Raw genomic sequence first — 25230 nt, forward strand, 5'->3', positions numbered from 1 at the left:
TGTTCCAGCACTTTGTGGAGAGCAAAAAGGCTCCGAGGCATTAATGATGAACACTTTACAGTTATTCATCTTCCAGATTTAGAGCTTTAAGGAGTTCTTCAAATAATAATGACTCTGAAAAGATTCAACAAAAAGGTCTTGCTTGGGAGAACATGGTTGATCTAATGTATAGGACTTCGGCCGATGGCGGCGCCAGATTTTAAATCTCTCAAAACATATAAGAGAAAGGTCATACGTGGCTCGTTTTTTTATTCAACCCCGAAATTTTCATGTTGTTTTCCTGTTGCTGCTAAAGGCTCTTTATGGAAAATGGGTACAGTGTTACATGCCAAACAAAGGTCAGTACGTGTGTGTGGAAAACTGAGTCGTGTCAAATCACAAAGGTCAGTATGACGCCTGCTTGCGAGAGGTAAGAATTTCTGTGAGTGACTGGTGCCTTCGGTATGAAGAAAAGGCCGCATCTGCTCAGTTTATTCACAGGATCTCAGATATTGCAACATTATAACAAGAAAATTAAAACAGATGAACAGTTAATACTGTTCTGCCCATATTCGCACACTTTACAGTACTTTAGATGTGGGTAAGCAGTTTCACGCTTTAGTCATCTTGTAGGTGTAACTACTGCTGATGATTGCTCTGCAAAATCACATTACAGCTGTGGACTATGAGGCCATTTCACAGAATTAAGCGCACCCCGTACTGCAAACAACATTTGCTTGTGATGTTTCTCGGATAGTTACACTCCCATCCCTGTATACAGTGTTAAACTAATTTAAGAGTGTTTCCATTAACACAAATCACTTGATTTAAACATCACTGAAACTTTATGGGAACCTCTGGAGCATCAAACGCAACAGAGATTTACACCCTCGCCTCTATCCTTCAAAGAAATGGAGGCTTCTTCGGCACAGAAGAAATATCGTAGCACACAAATGGAAGCGAAATAGAACATAATAAAGAGAACGTATGTGCATGTGTCAGTAATAAAACTCGCGCACTAATATCTCTAATAGTCGATTAATATATTTATTTATAAGGAGAATAATCGTTTTCTACTTAGTCAGTTGCGATGTACCCGTTCTGCACAGCCACACAGTGTTAAAGAAAAGAGTCTGAAAATCGAGTGCTGCAAACAGACAACAAAGCAATAATGTCACCTCGGAGAAAACGTGTTTAGTTTGAAAGTCCAGGGTCCACTGCTGACACTCGAGTTCCTTTTGATGGAACCAAGACAAACTGCATTTATTGAAATGTCAAAAACGGTTGAACTAGCATTCCAGACGACTGGCCAGCGTCAACATACACTGCTGTTTATTTCCTTAACACCTCGCTAAGTTGACTAAACGGACATCCCACGGGTCTACTCGCTACATCACCACTGCGCCACTGAAACTGTAAAGAATCGCATTAGATTCTTATATTAATCTACACAACATGATGGAAACCAAATTATAGGAGGTGGCTGTGGCCTTAACGCTTCTTCTACCCATCTTATTTCTGCGGCTTCTTTCTGGTGTGGGTCTGTGTTGGATATTCTAACAACTAGCCTTTATCACACACTCACGCTGCCTCTCCTCGCCGTATGCAAAAGGTGTAGACAAAAGGCAGTGAAAATGATAACTGATAACCCCCCGGGGCAAATGCAGCAGGTGGCTGAGGAAGAACTGTAAGCGTATGAATGCGCTTTCATCATCCTGCAGATCAAAACAGCACACTAAGGATGGCTTGTTTGATCTTAAGAAATTATGATGTAGTTAATGGCTGAGCAGAATCTGGAGCTTAAAAATCCAATGGCTCTGTACCAAAGAGGGACAAAAATGTCAACTTCGCATCAGCAGGCCGGGATACCTGAAGTCGATTCCTTTATCTTTAGGAAAATGTAAAAAAAGAGCAATATGCGGAACCTATCTATATGAGAGTCAAATGTCCGTAGCTATACTCTGATCATAGAGTAAATCAAAAACCGCATACAAAAGTATTAACTAACTACAAAGAGCAGTTAGCTCATTATTTATCACATTCAAATGTTTTGGGGGTTTTTTAAACAAACTAATTAACAACAAATTTCTATCTCACACTTTTTCAGCAGCTAGTGAGCTATCAGCACGGAAAGTTGGTCTTTATTCCTGGTTGTAATCCCCGGTTGGTCAACTGTTTATCCAGCTGGCACATACAACTGTCTCAGTGAGTACAAAGGAATTTCTGTCTGAATTACTGAAGAAATCAAAGCAGGCTCAATATTCAATATAATTATTTTTCTTGGAGAACTGTTACAGGACGAACAACGAGGCAGCGCGTAGAAATGCAGAGCGGGTTGGTCTTAAACATTAGAATCACTATAGAATGTAATGTTAAGACTTTTCGTCAAGTTAAGTAGGCATGTAGACCGTCTGCAGGCTCAGTGTTTCAATTTGAAATAAAATAATGAGTCTTTTTTTTTTATTTAATAGGTTTAATTCAGCAGGTTCACTTCAATAAAGAAAGAACTGCACTGGATGGCAGAGATATAGGTCTCAAGTCCAAGGGCTTGAATTATATGAAAACATAGAGATAGTGTTTTGAAAAAAAGCCCCATTCTATTTAAAATTTGGGAAAATCTTTTGCCATCTTTAACCCATATACATTATTAGTCAGTATATCATCCCTTCATGCACTCTCCTGGGTGTTTCATGCAGTCTCCTTCAGCTTTTCCTTGTTCTTTTTCTCTAGCAAATATCATGCATCTCAGCCAGACTGGAGACAGCTGATTGATTCAATCAGTTTAGGTTATTCCACGCCTTTACCTAAAGGTTGTTTACAGTCATTGTCCTGCTGAATGATGAAGCCACTTTGGCTCCACATTTCAGAATCCCCCCTCTCTACATTCACATTCATTCTGCTGCTAACGGCGGTAGTAAAATTGTGGATAAATGTCAGTGTGCCAGCTCCATTCGCAGCTGTAAAAGCCCAAGCCATGACAAAACCGCCATGTTTGGCGGTGATGAGGCGGTTCGCTGTGAGTCATCTGCAGTTTTTCTTTTCCACCACTTTTCGTTTACATAATTGTAATAAAAAAGTTTTCTTTTGTTTCAGTTTTGTTGAAACAGTCCACCAGTTGTTGTTGTTTTTTTACCTCTAATGCGGCCTACAGGACAGTTGCATCTTGTTTTGTATCCACTGAGGTTAAGGTCATGGATAACTGAATACCTACATTCAGGGGAGCATTCTTGACATGCTGTGCAGCCGTAGAGAAATTTTGCTTAACAATGCAAATGATTTTCTAGTTATCCACCAGACCTTTGCCCTTTGGTCCAGCAGGGCATCATCTCACATGTACTTCTTCTTTAGTGCTGAATTAAACTACACAAATGCAAGCAAAGACCTGGTATCCATTATTATATATTAAATAAACTGTGTTAAAGACCAGATACATTTATATTGTGATATGGTGGTATAGAAAAAAGGTTGATATGCCTATCTTTAACGGTCATCAAGATTATTGGGCGTTAATCACATATATGGGAGTTTTGTTGTTACAAATTCTATGGCTACAGCTGTCAAAGAGGTGGTCATTGTTAACCTGGGCCCTGGAAGATCCAGTATGGAAATCTCGTTCTTTATGATCTGCAAGTTTAGCTCAGCTAAGATTTTATGTTGGATGCCCTTCCTCATTCAACCCTCTCAGTTCATCCAGGCTTGGGTCCCGGCTTGGGATTACACTGCCAAATGAAGCCTAAAATAATGTGCAAAGATGCAAATAAACTTACCACACAGAATATCAGAGACATTTCTAGCTTTGTAATGTAGAGTAAAGAGATAAAAAGGAAGAGGAAGGAGCAGAAAGAAGCTTTAACATGGGGGTCTAACAAGGACTGACTTGCTTCTAGAAGAATTGCAGTTACAGTTATTTACAGCATCAGCTTGGCTCTTCACCCCCAGAAATTGCCACTTAAACAAAACACAGACACAAGGACGATCACATGACTTGGCATGGCTTAAGAAACAGAAACTTAAGAAACTTGATAACTGTGACTAATGGCAGGGCACTACTGGTGCTTTAGTTAAGCTTTGTAGTAAAATATACTGTACAACTAAATTGAGTATTTGATTAGATGTTTCTTTTATTTTTAATACAAGCACAGATTGTCTTGTTATAAACAGTATGTGTGTAAATCATAATTGAGAAATATTTGAAAACTTTGACATGTGCTCACTGATGCTGGTACAAATCAGCCACGTGGCGCTGTTATCTGGAGTTACTGGTGCCCTATACTTGACTGCGGTCTTTGCCATGAAAATTTGGCATTACCTTAACTTTTTGTGTGAAGCCTCTTTGTAAAACAGTGATGCATGTCCCAGGGTGACTGGTGGGGGTAGTGCACTCAGCTACTATCTGAGCCAAGTTTCCTCGAATACCAATGGTTTGTAAAAAACACACCAACAGTGCCAAATAACTGGCTAAAGCATTCATCTCTCATTTCTAATCCCTGTTAATATTATTATTTCTTTTAAAATTCTAAAGCTGAAAAATCTGTCTCTTTAACTTAACAATGTCCCCATTTTTCCAACCTCTCATCACTCATTCCTTCCCTCTGATCTCTTCTTTACCACTTCCCTCTTTGGCAGAATGATGGAGTAGGGATGTCAATGGAGAGGCATGACAGTCAGATCGTTGGCTGTCACATAGACTGATGTTTGTTTCTTCCCACTTAGACAAATCTGACAGTTTAACAATGAACTTCTCAATGTCCAAACACTTGCTGCGCCTACACGTATACTTTCAGATGTACACAATCATCACACTCGGAAGAGCTATAAGTTGAGCAAGCACCCCGCTGTGTTCGAATAAACGCAAACACGGATACACCGCCACGTGGTCAGATTGGAACTCTGGATCTCATATCACATGGAGTGTGATGAGTTGGAACAAAGAATGTCGGGTCAAAAGGAAACAATGTTTTTAACAATCAGATCCGACTGTTGTTAAGATGTTAATAACAGACATCCTCTTAAGTTAAAGGAAATTCAACCTGCAGTATGCACGGTCAACTGCCACTTTATAATGTACACCTGGGTTAACTGCTCATTAATTCAAATATCTAATCAGCCAATCACATGCACCATGTGCATACACTGAAAGCATGGAGACGTCAAAAGGAGCATCAGAATGGAGAAGAAAGGCGGAATATGGCGTGTTTGCTCATGTCAGATGGGCTTGTCCGATTATTTCAAAAACTGTTGATTAACTGAGCCTCAGTCTCAACTTTAAGGTCAAAATGAAAATAAAGTAATGACAACTAACCAACTGTGACCAAAAGTTCCATTACGGTCTAAATTTGGTGTCACCTAAAAAGAATAACGTCTAAAAACAAAAAATTCTGTATGGTTACTGAGAGATCAACAGTTTAATCATTAGCATGTTAAATATCCAAAACACACATAAGAATATTAGGTTAGTGAATATAAAATAATACAAATGGTAAATGGTAAATGGCCTGTATTTATATAGCGCTTTACTAGTCCCTAAGGACCCCAAAGCGCTTTACACATCCAGTCATCCACCCATTCACACACACATTCACACACTGGTGATGGCAAGCTACATACAAGACAAAACAGTGATTTAATCTTAAAATCTTCTTATTCTTCTTTAACAGAACAACTACATGCAGAGGTGGTTTTTTTCCCTTTGCAGGTGTTTACAGTTGGACAGGGGTTTGATATCCTTCCTACTAGCTCAGCTTCTTCAATAATAGATGCCTGTAAGACGTTACTGTTCTATCTCCAGCTAGGGGGCCGTGAGCCAGCGGTTGCGATGGCTTGTGGAGGGTTATTCATAGAATGCGTGCACACAAGTGCGCACATATACACATGCATGCACACTCTTCCCATTTCAACCATGCAATCCTGCTCCCTCCTCTCCCAGCTGCCCTATTAAACTGAAGAATCTCGGGAAGTGAAATGAAACTAGTAAATCTTGACTGCTTTTATGATTGACTTGATATGATTTGTATTATAATTTGGACCCGGTGCTCCATCTTGCTCTCTCCTGCTGCCTCCCACCAACTTACTCCCTCCCCCCTTCCTACTCCTTTCATTACTTAGATTGGCTCTTGTGAAATAGGCCATAGGGTCTTCATAACGCGCATATATTCATATGTATACACACATGCTCAACTTTAAAACCTTGCGGTTTCTTAATAAGTAGTTCTAAATGTGGCGTAAAGGCAGCAGAATGTAGGGAGCACTTAAATGTTTTAAAAGTGCCCAACTTTCACCTCAGTATGAGGAGAAAGCTTGAATGTGTAGATGAGATGAACACTTACAGCAAAAAACTGAGAACAAACAACGCAATCAGACCCCTCCCTGCACAGATTGGGCTGACTTCATAAATTAATGTATGAGAAAGCCTGCAGAGATAACCATTGGGCATAAGGGCCTCGGAGAGAATCATTATATCGACTAGGTGATGGACTAACTGACGGACTGACAGACTGATGGAGTGACTGTCTGAATGAATGAATGCTTTGAAATGCAGGCAGTTTGAAGCTGAAAGTCTCAGGGTCTTTGACCATCTGACTCTGAACAGACAAAAGGCAAGAGAGGGCAGCTTTTCCAACTACGGGCCCTTTAGCCTTCTGTGACTTCATCAGAAGAAATGATAACTACAACTCCGGCTTCCACTCTGCTTGGCTGATGCCCTAGGGCAACACTTTCCTCACCATTCTCCCTCTGTTAGTGAGAGCATCTGTTGAAAATGAAGGCCAAATCGTAAGTGCTGGCCAGGCCTTTCTACTTCACGCTCAGATCAGGAGCCTAAGCACCTGCAACACCCTTCTTTATAAAACTACTTTTTTTCTAGTGACAATTTGCCAATGAGAATTCAAAAAGCAGGTCTTATCGGAGTAACAGCAGAGAGCGAGCCTTCGCCTAAGTAGCTTTTTAACCTTCTTTTCAAACTAGCTTTTATGTACAGAGAGTTTTTACAAACAGATTTTACATGAGCGGGACAGACTGCTCTGCCCACTCTCTATCACGGTCATTAGAATCCATAAAATGAAACCCAACTCTCAGTCTCCTTACTATCACTGTTTAACTTCTAACCACTATTTTTCCCAGCATAGCAAAAATATCTCCTATGTAGCGAGAATTAACTCTGGCCAAGCTTCTGACACAGCCACAGAAGGGCCTACAGCCACACATCTGTCTCCAAAGCTAAATGAGTCACAGAAGCCTGGGCCCAGTTACCTGCTGGGGCCCCATGTCTGTCCCAGTTGCTGACCACAGGAACACACATGTGCACAATTTTACACAAGGACACAGGCAGAGCGGCAAATACACACACACATATGCACGCCCTTTCTCTCCGCGATTTTCCAGTCTCCTGCGGATGGCACGTGTTATATCAACAACCTTTCCTGCCAATATCATCTCTTTTTAACAAAGTAGGAGCAAATCATTCAGTCTACATTCTGTGGTGAGAGGCCAAGGCAAACTGGATCTGCTGAGGCAATGGCATAGAAGCTCCTGGCACCGGGAGCAAAGCGGGGCAGAGAGGAAATGAGAGGAGAGAAGAGGAAACAAGGAGAGAAGGAAAAGAGGAGAGGTCATATAAGAGGAGACACGAGGAAAGAGCAAAGTATGGCACAGGAAGCACATTAAATCTATCTGTATGGTAATGCTATTACCTCCCATCCGATCAGCATGGTCCCCTCCGCACTAACTGGCTACCCTCTAGCTTTCATTAGCAACATGAATTATGGATCTGCTCTTGCATCTAAATGCTAAGCATTATGCCATTTGTGATGCATTTTTCCACATTCTTCCTTCTCTTTCTTTACCGACTCCCCTGTCTCCCTCCACCTTATCCTCCTGGTCTTTTCCAGAGTTGCCACAGACTACAATTACTGCAGAACCATTAGGTCCATGTTGACAAAATTTCCATACCATCATATACCCCTTGAGATGCCGATCGTGAGAAGTTTTCAGATACTGCAAGCATGTGCACGCGCGCACACACAAGTGCATCATACAAAACAAAGATTTTCTTCTGCAAGATGTGGCAGCACCAAAACTGTCAAGGTGAAGATGGAAAACGAGGATAAATGGACAAAATAAGTAAATTCTATAAACAGAAACAATGAAAAAACTGTGAGAAAATGCGTGGAGACCAGTAAAGAGATATGAGTTTAAAAAAAGAAGTACGGGATAAGAAGAGGATGAAAGAGTTTCTTCTGTTTCATGCTGCTACAGTGTGAGTGAAACCGCATCAGTACGCCTATTGCAGTGCAGGTTTTTAGACGATGCATCAGTAGAGCGTCTGAAACTGGACACTGTGTAATAACAGCTCACTAAAAACATTACAGCTACTCATAAAGAGCCCAAACTCACTTTAATAGCTGTTGAGATGTTTCCTTTGGTCTGACTCCGGGGAAAAGGAAAACATCAGAACAGGCAGGCGGAGAGATGGGGTTTTGTGTGGACTAATACAGGTCAGTGGATCTGTCTGCAGCTAGATGATCCGTATGACTTTTCTGCAAAGCCCCAAACCAAGTTCATTTGTGTGTCCAGCCGTTCTTTCATTAACAGAGTCACAAATAGCCCCGCTGCGGTTAGATGAATGACATCAACCTCTCATTGACTGCTTTACGAGCTCTTCTGACCAGCGTGAGAAACCATGGGATTGAAACCTCACGAAGGTACGGCCCAACAACCCAGCTGAAAGTACACGTGCAGAAACACACGCACGCTTTGCAGAAAAGACGATACACACACACACACACACACACGTACATACACACAAGCAAAATCTACAGAACAGCGCTAGCTTAGACCGCACATACTTTCCCATGCTGATGGAGGAGTTACTAAGTTTTACAAGTTGACTTTCTCCTCCTAGCCACATTTTTGGGTAAAACACAAGATCTTTTTTGGAAACACACACCAAAGCAGACTTTTAACTCATGATTCAGATTGTTATAGTTGGAATGTGAACAGAGAGCACATACACATCACAGAGAACATTAGTTCTTGCCACTGTATGCCCTCCCCCTCGCAAACTCGTAAAGCATCATCAGATTACAACAGGAGGAGAAGGTCAATCAAAAGGCAAAAATACAGACACTAGAGAGAAGGACTGGAGGACAGTTGGGCAAAAGGTGTGTTCATATTGATGGGAGCACTTCACTGTGCATCCATATGAGCTGAATGTGTTTGCGTTTTGGCAGAGTGTCAGGCAGATAGCACGACAGAGAAAAGAGAAGATTCAAACAGTACAACATGGAAGAAAAACATTTTGTAGCACACACATACACAGAGACAAAAACAAGCAAGGATCTCTCTAACCTTCCCTGTTACCGTTGGCTCTTTGCAATCAATACACTGATATTGGAAAAACTGTCCCACAATGAACTTTTAGTTTTGTCTAAATGCACAGAAAGAGATTATAAAGAAACACGAGAAGAAAGTCATGGATGGTTATTTGTGTGAAGGAGAGTTTAATGTATAATCATGTACAGATGTTTTAACTAAAATCTATGAAAGAGGTCTATAAATGTAACTATTTATAGACAGAGAGTGAAACAGAGAACGGCAGAGAGAAGAAACGTGTTTCCATATACTGGGAAAATAATGCTTCTTGGGGACATAAGCTGAAAACTTCAGACTCCACTCTGCCATCTCACGTTTTCAGTGCAGTGTGTGAGGTATTAGTCCTTTAACAAACACGGAACATCTTTGAAAAAGGTGCAACTCAAATGTACAGTGAACAGGGCCAGCTACGAAAACATGACCAGAGAAGCTATAATTACAACATTAAAGCACATTATCTCTGTGTGAGTTTATGTTCAGTAAATTATTCAATCATATTTCTACAAAGCAAATAGCTGCTTCTACAATGATACTCCAAATCTTTCATATAGACCCTAAAATATTAACTTCAAACACTGCATAGCTAACTTTTGATTATTTCTCTCATAATCAAGTAAGGCTGTTCAATATAACGATATACAGTATATCGGATGACGACATAAAAACGTCTGTTTCCTATTACGCTATCGTTTGTTTCGTGGTGTCGTAAAATAAACAGTTTACAGCAATATTTTTTCATCGTTTTGATGGTCACTGTAGTGGCTATATTAATTTCTTAAAGTTCTCTCTTTCTCTTATATTTAATATAACCACACTACGGAAGACAAGCGCCTGTTTTTATGCGTTGTCGTTAGCAACAGCGACGGTAACACCTTCGCGTGTCCGCTTGCTAATGTTCCACATAAACCTTTCACAATAAAGCTCAAGATCCTGTTGAGACTTTTCAAAATAAAAAATCACGTGAAAGAGTATGCGGAGAGTTTACGGATGAGAAGCAAAAAAGAGCAGTCAGGTGCTAAAAAAATAAACCTTAGACTAAAACTTTCAAAGAAAATGGTGGCCGTTACAACTTATGTCTAAAAATGTATAGTTTCATGCATCGGTTAAAACACTGGACTCCAGGTAAAGGATGCTCAGATGGAAAAACTTCACGCAAGTTGCCCGAGATTCACAGAATTTACATAAAATGTTACATTTTTGTGATTTGTATCGTTGTCAGGACGATAAATGTCTTATCTCGGGATATGAGATTTTGGTAATATCGCACAGCCCTATATAAAGTTACACTTAACAGTAGGTCATCTAACTCATGATCCATTACAATTCACAGGTTGTTGTAATGCGTGACATACAGAAAGGAAGCAATCTTTTTTTACATTGTTTGGCTATATTGCACAAACTAATGAGAATCAAACTCCACTGTGAAGTCAAGGAGGCTCGCAAACACTAACATCCAGAAAAAAAATGACCTTGTTTCACTTAAATCTGACCAATATCCTAAGAGGAGCAGTGATTCTTAAAAAAAGAACTGAAATATTTGCATAAAAAAATCAAAAATGTGTCCTTGACCAAAGTTTGGGTAACAATCCATAGTCGAGATGTTGTGGTGTCAGTGTGTGAAGAGGAAGGGAAAAACCGAGAGAAAGCTGCTCTATGAAATTTAGGACAGATAGGCTTTAAGGATATTATTGGCGCAGCTAATCTAACTACAGCTAAAGCATGCCAGAAAAAGAAGGAAAAACATTTTTAAAAATAGCTGGACAATCCTTTATTTTACCTTTTCTTCAAACTAAATAAAACAGACAACCCCACCTCACTCATTAGGTTCCATACAATTCATCAGCGCTGAATATCTGAAGCGATTTTAGCTGTTATCCTTTCAAGCTGGGGGGGTCACTTGGTGCGAAGAAACAAGGAGCTGCCTCAATGCAGGTAGCCTGAGATGTTCTTGCATGACTGCATATGATAGTTACACAGCACTTTCAGCCCCCCAGAGACACTGACAATCAAAACAAACAGAGCCAGAGTTGGTTTGTCATGTTTCTTGCAGCTGCAAATTGCATATAACAGCCTGGTTAAATTATAGTTGCACAGCAGAATCCTTGTTATGTTAACATGACAAATGTACCATTTTGCCACTGTGCACATAAAAGCATAAACGGGTTTTTCCTGTGTTTTATTTTTTGCATAATATGTGATAGGTGCGACACTCTGGACAGACGCTTCATATTGCAGGATGTCCCCAGTTCTGCTTGGGAATCCCTTGAGAACTAACGCGACTAAATTTCTTGAATGAGAGCGTGCCACAAAGAAGGAGCGAGCTTAAGAACGGGGTTACTTATAAGTGAGAGAAATAAAGAAAGAGAAAAAAATGCCTATCCACTGTGTCATTGTCCCTCCTCCTTTGTATTCACCGGGAAGCTGGCTAAAAGACAGGCAGGGATACGGCCTCTTTTCCCCTTCATCTTTTGATAATCCCATCTTTTTTTGTGTTTGATGTTCCTCTCTATGCTCTTTGAACAAATCCCCTGTCCCTGCCCTCATAATCGCATTACCTCCTAAGGTGTGGTGCGCACAGGGTAACTGGACCTCACCAGTGCCAGCACACTACTCCACAATCCACTACTGCCTGCCAGCAAAACATACAAGCACATACTCATGCACTCCCTCTCTAAGAAACATACAAACAAATACTGAAACACACAAGAAGGAGAAGAAGAGGAAGCCAATTTTTCTCTTGCCAGAAGAGCCGACTGTGTTGATATGGCACAAGCAAGCTACAGTTGGTTCAAACGACAAACTGGCAACAGGAGTGTCACACCTGACTACAACAGTGTGTGACCACACTAACAGATCTGGGAAAAGGAACACTGGTTTCTCTACCTGACTCGCTTTTTCTGAGAACCACAGCCACCAAAAGGGACGACAAGAGGACAAAATCACAAGAAGAAAAGGATAAGAAGAAAACAATATAAGACCAGAGCTGGGAAAGAAGAGTGGGTGGCGTCCAGAAGCTATTAAAACTGTTTTTCATGTTGAGCCAACAAACATAAGTGAGTTATTAAATATGAACCATATAAGACTGGGACCACAGAGAGAGAGAAGAGCAAGGAAAAGGAAAAGAAAGAAAACAAGTCACGAAAAAACAACAAGAAAAGGTGGAGAGAATGCAGGCTTTGTGGCTCTTTCTATAGAAACTCAGAACTGTTTCTCAGATATTTCCAGAACAAAGATTTCCCAGTGTCATGTTTCTCATGCATAACGGTCGACACATTAATTACCGTGGAGCCAGAAAATACTTAAATGATCAAAGCTATAATAAGCACAATTCTGAGGGAAAGAAGTTCAAGAAAAACTGGTGAAAATGATTAATGCAGTGTTGGTTTCCTTACCTTGATTGAATACAGCGACATCAGAAGCAACATGAAAAAGAAAGAGAGAAAAAGGGCAAGATGATGGTTAAAATTTCATCTAAACAAAGAAAACCTGCATGTGCTTTGACAATGTGTCAGTGGGAGTGGAGATTTAGTGCAGCGCTTCTCACTTTTAAGCATTATCAGTAAGAGCACTAAATCATAGTTCAGCCAACATTGGGCTGGTTCATTTTGCCTTTTTTTAACTTCTCTATAGTTTTCCAAGCTATACCAGACTAAGAAGAAGAACAAGTCCCACTAGAATAAAAATAGCATGACAACCTCTTTGTGACTCGATGGCTGTCCTGTGATTTCACTGAATTTCTTATGCTGTCAGAGATCGATTTGCAGGTAGCCGTGGTGACCAACTGGTCGCTCAGGGATTAAGGATGTAGTACCCTCAAGCTCTGAGTGACCAGTTCCCAGGTGACTGCACAGGTCACCTGGTGGGAAGCAACCTGTCTCCAAACAATCGTGGTCTAACTTGGTCTTACTCGGCCCGACTGGCGAAGGTTTGCAGTGGATTAGCGTCTAATTTATGATTGAAGACATATAGCCAACATACGGTGGGCCTGTGAGGTCAAATGCATGGCAATGTAAGAAAACATCAGGAAAAAAACCCCAACAAAAATGCTGAAAAAGCACACAAGCACACTGGAACTTGAATAAAACACAAGGGAAATAGAAAAAACGGTAGCACTGTGGCCTCACAGCAAGAAGGTCCTGAGTTCACCTCCACCACAGGTCTTTCTGTGTGGAGTTTGCATGTTTGCTTGGGTTTTCTCTGCATACTTCAGCTTCCTCCCACAGTCCAAAGACATGCACTTGGTGGGGTTAGATTAATTTCTAAATTTAAATTGCCCATAGGTGTGAATGTGAGTGTTAATGATTGTCACACTGGTGACCTGTCGAGGGTGTACCCTGCCTCTCGCTCTATGGTAGCTGGGATAGGTGCCAGCCCCCTGATGACCATGATAAGGATAAACGGAAGAGAATGAATAGATGGGTAGATGGATGGATGGTTGCATGGACATGATTAAAACACACATCATCTTTATCTTTTTCTGCCTCACAACACTGATGAACCCTCTGCTTCTTTTAAGAATGGCTCAGCGGGCTCTTTCACATGGATGGTTACTGCTTTTTCTTTTGCACAGCTTTCTTTTTCCCCCAGAAATTGTATGTTTGTTAAGTGATTAATCAGAGTCGAAAAATTGCATCACTGTAGAATAAATTGTGGGAAAATCCATATGAAAGGCAAAGAAGGCTATGAAAATACCATTTAACACTGTTTTCTATTATAAAAACATTAAATCAACCATAAAAAATCCTAAACTCACACCCAAACATCTCTGAGAAATGGTTTTTTCCTCTGCAATTCTGACATCAAGACCAATTTCAAAAGAACATGTTAATGAGGTACAGTCAAATGAAAGGTTGGGAGGTAAACAACTAATTAGAAACGGTTCTTGGTGTCACCCTAATTGCTGTTTGGTTAAGATGAAGCCACCACCTCTCTACTTTTCAAAACATTTAAAAACCAGAACAGGTTCAGAGCCAACGTGACCTGTGCTACTGGGCCACAAGTTAGACAGAAAATAGACGAGGTAGAGCTACGAATGAGACCAGATTAAATCAAAAAACTTCTCACAAGCACAGAAAGACACTGACAAACAACGGGGACAAGGTGCAAGATGTCAAAACTATAAACAACAATCATCGCAGTGACAGCTCAGAGTGCATGAGGCATGGAAACTTCTGATGCACACAAACAGGCTAAACACACGCGCTTGTTCAGACACAGAGGAAAGTCCATGCTCGCTGATACAGAGAAGAAAAAAAACGTACACACAAACGTAAAGGCTCACACAGATGCAAACACACAACAACTCTCTGTTGGCTTTCAAAACAAAGGTATTAATCATCATTACACACACACACAAACAGAAAACGGGTGGGCTGGCGTTGGTGTGCCTGCGGGACTCGTCAAAAAGACACACTGACACCTCGGTGCAGCCTTACCGCTGCTGTCATAGCAACCAAGGTCAAGTGGTCTAAAGCTGTGTGCGTGCGTGCGTGTGTAGCACGAGTGCACATGCATCACAAGGAATTGTAACGCACTCCCAGCAGAACCGGTTGGATATAATGAGCTCGTCGCCGTCAGGATAGAGTGGGAAGACAACACAAGTCCCACAGCTGTGCAGCACAGCTCTGCCTGTCCACGCACCAAAAGCAGACACCAGATTGGAACGCAACAATTAAGCCTCCAAATAATGAAAAAAGGCATATCTTCCATTTAAATTACTAGCTGCACAATGGCCATTGTAATATTTTCCAGCATAAAACATTTGATTTTTGTTTGAAGACTAAAACACCTGTTCGACAAAGAAGAAAATATTTCGTGTAAATTCTATTTCTGAGGACACGGTTTACCTGAGGCGGTAAGACAAAGACATCTAGAAGGCAGCAAACTTACACTCATTACTGTACATCACAAGCTGGGTGGAAAAAAAGCACCCCAGCACTTTATTTTATTTTATTTACCATAAGTGATATAATTTTTATGATGTTTGCGGGGGTGGTCAACATTTCAGGTGAGCTGGCCAACATTTGTTATAAAGCACGTGGAAACAGAGTAATAATACAGTTTATCCAGTGATGCATTGAAACACCAGGTGATATCTTTTATTTTTCCTTCAGTTTAATCTTAAAGTTCAACATTTCAGTGACCTAACAGGTATGAATAACTAAATAATCATAAAATCTCCAGCTCTGCAGTATTGTCCACAGTAAGCACAGTGGTGTCGGGGTCGAGCCTGATGCCTCACAGCAAGAAATTTGGGTTTCTATATAAAGTGTGTGTAGCCTGTAATCAACCGGACGCCTCTCCAGGATGTAGCCTGCCTCTCAAGTCTATTCTCCAAAACGCAGATCCCATCTCAAGCTGGAGTTCATCCCAGCTGACCCTGTTAAGTACAGCTAATAGTGTGGTGTAACACCGCTGCCAACATTTTATTTATATCACATCATTTTTCTCTTTTATTATGAGCTGTTATTGGACAAGAGTTGACAGGAAACGTGAAAGGCAGTAAAAGATTTAGACTGCAGATCTTAGTTAGCAGTGCTTAATCAGCACCTTAGACTCCAACCTGGCATCCCAACTGTTTTAAGGATTTCATTTTCAAACAAACAATGTGGATTCCAGGCTCTCACACTTTTATTAGTTTTCAGCCCCTGTAAGTTGTCCTGCAAGGCAGACGGGCCCAAAAAAGCACAAACCTTGTAGTTAACGTTAAACATAAAACCAGTCAAGAACAACCCTTGACAAAGAGAAACCAATTCGGACATCCTTCATGCACAGACAAAACACCGTGTCAAAGATGACTTTGTGCAGAGGATGTGAAGAGGGAGCTTTTGAAGTGCAACTCAGTAGTTTGAAGTTCAACACTCCTTTCCATCTACTCCAATTTATTCTTGTTCTAGTCACTGAAGCATCAGTTTCCTGTCTCCAAACACGGCGAACTGTTGTAATCTCCAGTGGAGTGGTGTCACTCCTGACACAGTCTGTCTCAAACCACTAAAGAGGCGCTAAAGTACAAAACAACATTGGTTTCTCCTCGTGCATGAGTAAAAGCATGATCCAGACAACACCATTAAGGCCCAACCTGTCGAAAACACATACAGGCCGAGATTTAGGATCTAAAAACGCAATGTGTGAATAAGTAATCACTTCAAAGAAAAGCCAGAAAACATGTATTTTTGTGTGTTTACACATTCACATAGCAGCACTATTTGTAAAGTTTTAAAACACACACACACACATATTGTATTCAGATACACAGTACTTGTACAAATGTATAGCAGCATGAATGGACCTGACCTACACAGTCACAGATGTGCTCAAAATTAAACACTCTCATTCGAGCTCACTTACACACACTGAAGCTGAAGTAACGTTTCCTGACATGCGCTTCCATCAAGACACCGATGTTGTCTTAATGCTCGCGTCTCTCCTTCTCTCCCAGCCATACCTGTAGCTAATTCCCTTCATTTTTTCTCTCCTCTTTCTCTGTCTGCAGTACTTATCCAGTACCCCCGTCTCCCTTTCTCCAGTGTCTTAATTGCAGCAACAGGAGACAAAACTGACCTTTTCAATGTAATCATCCCTTTGGCTCCATTAGATCTACACCCTGGGTCCAATCACCTGCATACACACACTCAAGCACATCCTAGTAAAACACCCCTACACACCACCAGAGGTTAATCACAGAGTGAAAGTAGCTATATCCGGAGACATGATAATCATTCCATTCCCTCTGGTCACTCATTGTCTCCTCAGTGCCTTAGTGCAAAGGCCTGTAGTGCTTCCAAAGCAGCTAACTAAAGGAAACCTGGAGGATGGGGGGAAAAGCATCATCAGCGGTCATACTGTGTATTTTTTACCACTTTACAGCGGTTTGGCATTGCACATGGGTCGTAAAATAAATTCAGCACACGGAGAGAAATGGCTGCTATGAAATTAGTTCTGGTGGTGTTGATTCAGAGATGATAAAATCAGTTAGCGAGGATTACATCTGTACTTTTTGTGTGTGTTGGCAGGTGCCAGTATGTGTTTAAAGCTTCAGTGTAAAGCAAGAGGTGGGAAATCCTGATCCTCTGCCCTCCTCCAACAAAAACGTTCAAGGGCTCACATACATACTTAGAGCTCCACATACAACGAGGGGCAAAAATATAAGAAACGAGAGAAAACGAGTGCCACGCTTTCCTGATATCTGACTTTGTCAAAAGTTGTTTGGTCAAAGAGGAAATACACCTCTCCTGCAGAGGATAAAGAACAGATGGACAGAGTTACTGTAAGAGAGGAAGAGGACAAGGACAGGTCCTCCTGACATGCCTGGGTAAGACTGGTGACATGGACAATATTAGCCTTCCACTCACGCTACCACACACTAGGAGTGATTAGATTTACAGCACACACGCGCGACTGGAAGACAAACAGACATTCACGTTCCGAAAACGGAAATGAAGGGCAAGGAAACACACAAGCAGCACGGAGACACACACACGCACACTGACACACATCCCCATCAATTAGGAAAGAGCCATCCAGTGATCAGTAAAAGCTGACTTCTAGCTATTAGTTGAGACAGCATGTTACAGATTGCAGCTGCTCTCCTCCCTTAACTCACCCTCTCTCTTTTTTTTTTTTAAATCTGTCTTTTTTAAGTGAGGGCAGCATAATTAATAACTGGTATCATTCCAATAAAGCCATTAGCAGTCTCCGCATTTGTCCATCCTCTCACTCTTCTCCGTCTCTTGCCGTTTCTTTCCCTTTGCGTCCCTCCGCCTCTCTCGCTTTCTGTGATGGATGAACAAGCTTGAAAGCAGCTTTAATGCAGGCCAGCTCTTAGGCACCAAAAATAATAACGGCGACAACAACACTGGAGCACCGTAAAATGACAATAAAACGAAGCCTGCCACAACAGCGCAGACCGGGGTTATGAAATACACAAACAGGATGTCGCAAACCTGAGTCCCTAGATGCGGTCATATTCAGCTATTCCTATTTTGTTTACCCACTTCAGTTATGTGGGACCCACTCAGCAGACACACTTGAGAAAATGTGCAAGTAAATGTGTTGCTTTTCCTGTTTTCTGTCAGTCACATGTCCAGTTTCTAGAATACATTTTTGTGTTCACATGATAAAGCAAAATTCAATTCTGGCAACTATTTGTATGATTCAACAGAGACATAAACAGTAAAAAATGACACTTTGGCTCAAGTTACAGGTTGTTGTTGTTTTTTTTAAATTGCTCATTTTGTGCATTTCTTTTTCCACCATAAAAATATGATCTGTTTTTCCCCCACTTTAAATCTTCCACATTGGATAAATAGGGAGAGAACGTGTTTGTTTTTACTCAGGGTTCTTTCGGTGCAATGTCTCCTCCTCATTAAACGCCCCTCTGTACTTAGTGCACCGCCACAATTTATCTGTTATGTGAACTTTTTCAAACTACTTTAAATTATTATTGTGTATCGCTCACCTAAAAAGACATTGATTGGTCACAGTCCCCTATCACTGACTTTCTGAAGTCTGAAAATAGACTCTAGGGGGGAGTGCAACAGCCTAGTTCCTTCTCAGACAACTGAATTACAATATATTGAATGGTTATCATTGATTATATTTTTTTTAAGTCTAGTTTTGTCTAACTTTCTAACTTTTTCTAAAATCACGAACTAAACAGTTCAATAAAGTGAATCTGTTTCTCAAACTTTCCCATAGTTTGAATGCACTGATTTATTTGACTCAACATCTGAATATCAAGGGCGCAACTATACAATCTGTTTAGACAGAACCCTGATCAATTAAGATCTCATTTATTATTCACATCCTGTTAATTTCCCCCACTGTGGAGAGCAGGCCTGTTAGGAAGTTACATTAAGAAATGTGTGTAAAGGAAAAGAAGAGACTGTGTTGCTGATCAGTGGAGTATAAAACCATAAAGTAAATTGGTCTGGATGCACATAATAACAAAGGCATTGCACCTGTGTGCTGTAAAGTGGGGCGTAAAAACAAAACTGTATCTATATGCTGATTCTTTATATTCTCCCTGTTCTCGGTTACCCTGAGGAGGTGGTGAGACAGCGAACGCTCTGTAATAGCCCGGTGCAGTGCAGCTTTTAGGGGTAAATTGATGTCAGTGACATCGTTGTAAGTTTGCATAAAACCGTGGGACGAAGAGCAGAAGGAAAATTTTGCCGGCAGGCTTGAGGGCAAACTGACAGAAGCCTGCGCTATCTAGCACTTTTCAAATCCTCAAACCCATGCTAACCTTTCCGCAATCACAGTCCTGCATGCTGGATACAGCTTCGAAGCAGCCCACATTAGCAGCTCCAGGCTGCGAACGAAACACACCATGTGCTCAAACTTCTGCAAGTTTTTGAAACACGAGAAGGGAAACAAAGGAAGGAGGCGCGGTAGATATTTTTTGACATCTATCATTTTCCGAGAACTGTAAAAATCTTCTTCACATAAAATTTTTTTTTAATAATAGAAATTAGACATACTAGGTTTTCATCTATCACTCACGAGTAGTAAAACACACACAATTAGGCAAATTAACAACTCTGTAAGAATTAAATGAGCTTTGATTTTACTTTTTTTCCTCCTAGAATTAAAAGCGACACAGGGAAAAACAAAAAAAACAAAAACGTCACACAGCCAACAAAATTAATGAAGCACACTGAATGCTTGCAGAAATGCATGTTGCCTTACTTCAGAGTCAGCCAAAGCACTTACAGCACAAAGGGGTGCAGACTCAAACCGTGCTGCAACATCTGTCTGTTTTCCAGATCCTGGTACAGATGGGAGGTTGAATATATTCACTATTGCTAACTCTGCTGCTTAGCAACCATGTCTTTTTTGACAAAGCACATTAAAAAAAAATCAAGGGAGAATAGTGAAATTTACTATTCATGGTCAACCTTGGATCTTACGAAAGAAGCTTATTTCATGCTCAAAGCCCAATTAAGTTTCTGGGGCCACAGCCCTGATCTGAAGCCAATTTAATGTCGGATTAAGTGATTTAATTGTGGATTTGTGTCCATGATTATGCTACTGAAGTTACAGACTATAAGGCTAATCACCACCCAACATTTAACCGCCGGCCACACAAGTGAGTAAGACAACCATGACAGCAGATGATGCGGCAAGGTTTAATCTGAAACTGATCAACTCGATGCACAGGAGGAGAGGGCAGCTTGAGTTTGTTAACGCTTCAAGTCGTCCGAACTGGGAGACGACTCTTCAGTTTTCAGCTCAAACCAGATACATTTGTCAACGTTCGGACACAGAGTGATCTTTTCATTAAGAGAATATCTGTGGCCTGACATTTACAACACCCGTTAAAATGAAGATGTATTACATATTTCACAAGGTGGCACAGAAGACATCCATCTCTCTGTCTCGCCATCTCTCTCTCTCTTTTGCTCATGAAATGTTGTACAGTTAGTGGCTTATTAATTTAAAGTGTACCGCAGCAGCCTATCCGGGGTGAATATGCTAATCAACAATTTTGAGGCCTGATGAAGTATTTTACAAGAGGCTGTAAAAGTATTTTTGGGAAATTCACTGTCAGGTTCAATTGCTCAAAGTGACTATCCAAGGAGAACCATATCTCACCCAGTATATTAAAGAGGAAGTGGACTCGTGCAAAAACGGTGCAAGGTTTAAGAGGCAGATTTTGGGCAGTATGCTATTGTTAGATTAAGCTATCAGCAACGTTTTAATTTAATCAAGTATAAACAAGCAGATCATTGCATTGTGCATTTACACTGTAATGTTATGTATAAGTTCTACTGCTGTTCTTTTTTTTATTATTAAAGCATGTATTTTTTCCATTTTAGGAGACAAAATACTGTTAAGGTTTAACTGTTCCTTAAAGTTGATAAACCGACTTCTTTGTACTTTAAAGTACTTTAAATTTGAATATGTTCATCCACAGTGTCCATCTGTCTTTATGAGAAGTGGACATAAAGTAACATTACTATACAGTACTTTCATTTAACCACTACCAAGATTATTAACTTTGTTAAGTTTTTTCAAGAATAAAACTGATATAGACTCACTGACCACATTCGTTGGTTACACTTTGCTAGTATTTTTTATTTATTTTAAACCCTTTATAGTTCCACATGGGGGAAATTTTGTAGTCCTCTGCATTTAACCATTCACTCAGTGAGGCAGTGGGCAGCTACCAATCCAGTGCCCGGGGAGCAGTGTGTAGAGACGGATACCTCAGGGTAGCAAACCTCCGACCTTCCGATCATGGGGCGACCACTCCACCTACTGAGCTATCCCTGCTCCAATCAGGTTACGCCCCCTTTCGCCTTCAAGATTCAAGAAGATCATGGAAAAACTTGATTCTGCAGATTTCTTTGCCGCACAGCGAAATCACACATCTCTCTTAAGTTCCACCACATCCAACAGGTGCTCTACTGGCTTGGGATCTGGTGACTGTGAAGCACAGCGAACTCATTGTCGTGTTCATGTTTGTGGCATGGCTTGTTATCTTGCTTACACTGAAGTCATAAAGGAATGGGCATGGTCGGCAACAACACTCAGGTGGGCTGTGGCATTTAAACTATACATAGTTGGTACTAAGGGGGCCAAAGTATGCCAAGAAAATATTCCCACACGCCATTACACCACCAGACTGAACCCCTGATACGAGGCAGGGAGACCAATGCTTTCATGTTGTTTACACCAAATTCTGCCCCTATCATCCACATTGGTCGCCTCAGTTTCCTGTTCTTAGCCGCCAACAGCAGCACCCACCAATTTTCTCTGAAAAATATCCGAGACCTGCCTCTCACTGGATATTTTCTCTTTTGCTACTGATCTACAGTAGATCAGCAATTTCTGAAGCACTCAGACCAGCCCGCCTGACACTGCATTCAAAGTTGCCTAAATCACATTTCTTACACGTTCGAATGCTCAGTTTGAACAGCACGCCTAAATGCATTAAGCTGCTGCCATACGTAGATACTTGAATTAACCAGCATTTGAACAGATATGCCTAACAAAGTGGCCAGTGAGTATATATTCACTATTCTAAGCAATACAGACATTCAAGCCTACATAAACCATGGGTTATGTAGACAGCTCTGTTGGTCATAACATTTTGATTATGATACAGGTGAGACGATAGCCATGTTCCCCGAAACTTTCTCCACACTACCCCGAGGACCTGTGTGCGAGAATGCAAATGTCCAACTGCGTTGGATCAGACGCTGAGCAGTCTTACAGCTCCTTGGTGCAAAGTTTTGTGTGGCGTCAGACTGCGCCCATGTGAGAACAGTGCAGGAAATATTCAGGTGAATTCACATAGAGCCAAATCAAACAGAGTATTTCCTGAGGTGAGAATGTGTCTGCAGAGAACCCTCCTGTTTATGTGCTACACATGGAAAAAGGCAGCTGTGTTCTGGCTTGATTCTTCTGACACTGTCTGGAGTTCAGGCGAAAGATGATCTAAGAAGCAGAGCCAGATCAATGCATCAATCACTGCGTAGATTGGCTAGTGGAGTATTTTGACACGCTGTCTTACAATGATCCTGGTTTCATGGTTTGTTTGGAGTTTTCTTTTTAAACCCTCAGAGGACCCTGCATTGTATTTGTTGCTGCCTTCTTTATGTTTTTAACAGATCACTTCTGTCTCGCCACTTCATTCAAATCAGTTAGCTGACTGTGTTTTATCACGCAGGCCAAAAGACAATCTGAGTAAGTGTTTTAGACAAATAACAAATCTGATAGACTACAGCAGAATTTAACCTGACATTTGTAAGAGGGCAGCATTAATCTGCATGAAACTCCCAATTTTTAAATCATACCCGACAGATTTTGCTCTGCTCTACAAAAATGATTAAAACTAAACAAACCCAAGCTAAGAGTGCTGTCTGTCAAACGTCTCAGATGTATAAAATTATACATATCGCGGCGTGATGTTGATATTAGATATTACGGGGCTTATAAGGCTCAGAAGGATTCTAAGGTCTTCAGTATCACTGGTTATAAAGAAAAGGACATAAAACACTGAATCCATTCTATAACTCACTACATACTGCTCCTTTAGTAGCCTAAATACCTGAAATTGTAAGTAAAATAGCTGAAATCTGAAGGTGAGAATCAAAGAAGAAAAAGGCTTCTAAAAACTCCACCGTCAAGTCTCTTTCCCAATATCACCTATAAATCATAACAACCTTAAATTAAATAGAAGTGGTAGTAACAGATGAGTAAGAACAAAGACAGCTATGAGATTAGAAATCGGAGAGAAATTGGAGAATGGAAGACTTATCCTCTGCCCATTCTTAACACACCCTCCCCTCCATGCAGTCAGCATTTAATCCTCCATGAAAAGCTCTGATCGAAGAGTGATTTGCATGATTGCATTTTCCATACCTTGCATTAATAGTGGAGAAGGAATGAATAGCTAATGGCCTATCACATTTAAGTAGCCATCTCAACCAGCCATCACATTATAGCTCTCTCAATCTGCTAATGAAACAGGTCTTTCTCTCTCGGTTTCTGTCTCTCTAAATAGACATCTGGTCCAGGCAAGTCATGAAGATATCTGATAATCGAAAGTATTTCACGATGTATCAGTCACAAATTAGCTACATTTAGCTCAAGCGTGTTTGTTACATGAAGTATGCAAAGAAGTTAAAACAGCAGAATTCAGAAATCTATGAAAGAAAAAATAAAATTAAAAAAACAAAACAGAAATTTAAAGAATAATAATTAAAAAAATATATTCTAATCTACTACCCTGCTCCTACAGCTGTCCCATCTGTATTCTCAGCCCCTCCCAAAAAGCAAGCATGAACACACACACACACACACACACACACACACACACACACCTGCTTTAGACATGCTAGACTTTGGCTTTACAACAGATCTGAACCCTGTTCTTTGAGGTGAAATTACATTTTCTGACCCATTGCACCGCTGCATCTTACTTCTTATCCAGACTTTTTGGATGGCCACCAGCTCTGGCCTGTGATTGGCTTAAATTTCCATTCACACTCTGGAAGCCCAGAGGACACCCGGGAATCTAGTTCCCTTTCTCACCAACTAATTACAATATGCCTAAAGGTTACTATGGATTTATTTATTTTTTTAAACATTGTCAAAAACGTGTTGTCACTCTAGCTTTAACTAAAGCGTTGGCTGTGCGTCAAACTGTCTGTTTATACAGAGTTTGTTTTAATCTTTTCGTTTCTGAAAGCACCAAAAAGCAAAACAAGCCAAACTAAGACAATATTGGACTCCAGGAAAATAATATTTTGCATTCAATCTATCGAGAAGACAAGCACGACTCAATAGATTATGACGATAAAACTCCTAAACTAGTCAATCTTCACTTCATAAACTTCCAGACTGACACTATGTGTTTTACTTCCAGAGTAAATTTCATCTCTCTGACAGTAAAGTTGGGCAGGCCTTTTGAGAATGTGCGTATTTATATAAATTGAACCATGTGCACAAGAAGCGCAGACAGAGTGCATTTCTTTCTACTTTTGGTTGTACAGCATCTGGGTATTTGTAATAGTGTGTGTGCATTTCAGCAAACACTTGAACTGTTTTCCCATTTGGCTAACCAAAGCGAGCAAGGGACACAAAACCTCATTCCACAAGGTCATCGACACCACACTCTATTCATATTTTTACTCTCTCAGGGTTATGGCAAGCTCTTCCAGCCCCTCTTACTCCCCACCACAACCACTTTTTACTGCCTCCCACAAGGCAGAATTTCCGTAATCTTCCGAATCTGCTGCCAATAGATTTCCCACCAGAGTTCACAATCTTATTGAAGATTCGTAGGATCAAAAAGAGAGATACACCAATGTGGATACATACACTTATTACCACAAAGTTGAGCTTTCACACTAAGAAAACCGGCCAAAAAAA

General features: G+C 40.7%; 1 protein-coding gene across 3 annotated transcripts in view; it reads right to left on the minus strand.

Annotated features, from left to right (window-relative positions):
* fbxl17 (F-box and leucine-rich repeat protein 17) overlaps nt 1-25230 on the minus strand; it is a 217911-nt gene that overhangs the window by 98601 nt on the left and 94080 nt on the right. The gene's annotated exons all lie outside the window — the stretch shown is intronic.

Source organism: Pundamilia nyererei, unplaced genomic scaffold (genome assembly GCF_000239375.1).
Source record: "Pundamilia nyererei isolate P.nyererei 1_Seehausen unplaced genomic scaffold, PunNye1.0 scaffold00113, whole genome shotgun sequence".
Classification (NCBI taxonomy): domain Eukaryota; kingdom Metazoa; phylum Chordata; class Actinopteri; order Cichliformes; family Cichlidae; genus Pundamilia; species Pundamilia nyererei.